Source organism: Orycteropus afer, unplaced genomic scaffold, assembly GCF_000298275.1.
Source record: "Orycteropus afer afer isolate SDZICR_OR568_19922 unplaced genomic scaffold, OryAfe1.0 scaffold00586, whole genome shotgun sequence".
Taxonomy (NCBI): Eukaryota; Metazoa; Chordata; class Mammalia; order Tubulidentata; family Orycteropodidae; genus Orycteropus; species Orycteropus afer.
In genome coordinates this window covers 1,327,041-1,329,997 of record NW_006922173.1, presented here as the reverse complement: position 1 = coordinate 1,329,997, position 2,957 = coordinate 1,327,041, and positions in this window count along the sequence as shown.

The window sequence follows — 2,957 nt, the reverse complement described above, 5'->3', positions numbered from 1 at the left end:
TTGATTGTTTAGTCACTTAGCTTTGTTTTGAAGCTTCTGATTTCTTGGTTCCACATAACTTTGTGTGCTAAGTTCATTTTGCTTATAGATTTTCTTATCATTTCCTTTGTTTCTGTCATTTTCATGTTTATTAATTATTTATGACTGAAGAAGAGTTGATGCTTTTGAGTTATGGTGTTGGCAAATACTTAAAATACCATGGACTGCTAAAAGAACTATCAGATCTGTCCTGGAAGAAATGCAGCCAAAATGCTCTTTGGAAGCAAGAATGGCCAGACTCTGTCTCACCTACTTGTGCTCATGTTGTCAGATGGGACCGTTCCCTGGAGAAGGATGTCATGCTTGGTAAGGTGGAGGGTCGACAAAAGAGAGGAAGGCCTTCAATGAGATGGATTGACACAGTGGCTGTGACGATGGGTTCAAGTATAGCAAGAATCATGGAGCTGGCGGAGAATCGGGTGGTGCTTCATTCTGCTGAGCATGAGGTTGCTATTAGTCGGAAATGACTCTACGGCACCTAACAACAACAACATAACTTTCTGTGCTAAATTCATTTTGCTTATAGATTTTCTTATCATTTCCTTTGTTGCTTTCATTTTCATGTTTGCTAAATATTTACGACTTTCCTCTTTTTCAATTTGATGAGATTTGTTACTTGTCTTTGAGCTTACTATATAATTTATTGTTTTCTTCCGAAGTTTAAAAAAGTCCACTCTATCTTGAAGTCATGTTGACTTTCTCTCTATTTGGAAGTTCTGTACCTACACTACTTATTCTTTTTGCTTTGTAATTGTCCTCATTTACAAATTGTTGTCTCTTCTTACCTGTTTTCAGTCTTGTAGGTGTATTTTGCTTTGGCTACTGCTATATCTGATTTGTTTTCTAGGTGATGTTGTCAAGTATGTTAATCTTAGTTTGTTGTCTGCTGTTGTTGGTTCTCTGTCTTCAGGATTCCCCTTATCATCTCTCATAGAACTGGTCTTTTACAAATTCTCTTACTTTCTGTTTATCTGGAAATGTATTAAAATAACCATCATATTCAAGGGACAGTTTTTCTGGATATATAATTATAAGTTGGCAATTGTTTTTCTTTCATTGTTTTAAATATGTCCTCTCATTGTCTTCTCTCTTGAATGGCTTCTGCTGAGAAATCAGAGCTTAATCTTATTGGTTGTCCTTTGTAAGTAACTTCTCATTTTTCCTGAGCTGCTTTCAGAATTCTTTCTTTCCCTTTGGTTTTGGAAAGACTGATTATGATATGTTTTAATTTTCTTTTGGGGTCTATCCTGTTTGGGGTTAATTTATGCTTATTGAACAACGCATTATTCTTTTTCGTCATATTAGTAAAGTTTCTTGCAACAAATCTTCAATAATTTTATTTTTTCTTTTGTTTCTGTCTCTTTCTTTTCTGAAATTCCAATCACATGTAAATTTTTCTTCTAGACAGAGTCTCACATAAATTTTAGGCTTTTTTTTTTTTTTCATATTATCCTAAAAGAGTAGTGTTGAGATATTTGTCTTCAAGCTCACTAATTCTGAGACCAATATTGTAAAAAGTCAAGAAAATGTTTACACACAAATAGAAATATTTTTTGATGGTTACTGGGGTTGTGAGGGGGTGGATAGGTAAACTACTAACTAGAGGGTAGAATCATATTAACTTGGGTGAAAGAGACTGCAACATGTAATAAGAGGGATATTTGTTTGGTTGATTGCTTGTTAAATTTAAAAATGTGAAAAAAAAATAATAACCTGCAGTTTAATAGCAACTACAGCAGATTTTTATTTCTGGCAAGGAATTGGAGAAATCAGAACCCCCACACAATACTGACAGGAATATAAAATGATTCAGCCACTTTGGAAAACCATCTGGCCATTCTTCAAATGAATGAACACAGGGTTACCATGTGAGGCAGAAAATCCACTCCTAGTTAATGCACCCCCCAAAAAATAAAACATACACCCACACAGAAACGTGAACGAAAATGTTGATAGCAGCATTATTCATAATAGTCAAAAAGCAAAGACAACCCAAGTGTCCATCATCTGATGATGGATAAACAACATGTGGTATATCTAAATACTTTACCCATAAAAAGTAATGAGGCTGGAATACAGAAGAAACTTGAAAACATGGTAAATAAAGGAATTCTGTGACAAAAAGCTACATATTGAGTTATTTCCATGCATATGAAGTGTCCAGAAAAAGATAATATACAGAATCAGAAAGTGGACTACTTTTTGCCTGAGGTTAGGGAGGGAAGACGAACTTGGGAGCAGGTTAAAGTAATGATCGTTAAGGCATACATAATTTTTTATGCAGTGATGAAATGTTCCAAAATTGTGCTTATGTCTGCACATATCAGTGAACACATTAAAAATTATTGAACTGTACACTTAAAAAATAAAATAGTGAATACTGAGATTTAACAACATTTCTTTAAAATACATTTCCTAAGCCAATTCAAAATTTCATATCTTGAGAAAGAGGCAATAAAGAATTTTAAAGCACAATGAGGTGTAAGTTACCTCTATAGCTCAACAATTTTGTTGATCTTAGCAAAAGGAGAGGTGATATTATCAAGAGTACATTTTGATGTTCAATAAATAAATAGCAAACACTGACATTTGTCTTCCTTTATTTTATGAATTTCAATTCAACTTTATTTATTATTTTTAACATTTTATTGTTATTTGGGTGAAAGTTACAAAGCAAATTCATTTTCCATTCAACAACTCATACACGTTTTGTTTTGTGACATTCAGCACAGTTCTCACCACATAGCACCTTTTTCCCCACTTCCTCACTTTGTGCTTTTCCTCTTTTCCCTTTTCCCTGTGTCTTCTCTCCTATGCTGCCTTCTGAAATTTCCCCTGTGCAACTGCTGTGCTTCTCGTTTCCCATTGTTGACTGTTCTATAGAGTGCACTTTCCAGGTGTAATTGTTCACCTTGCAG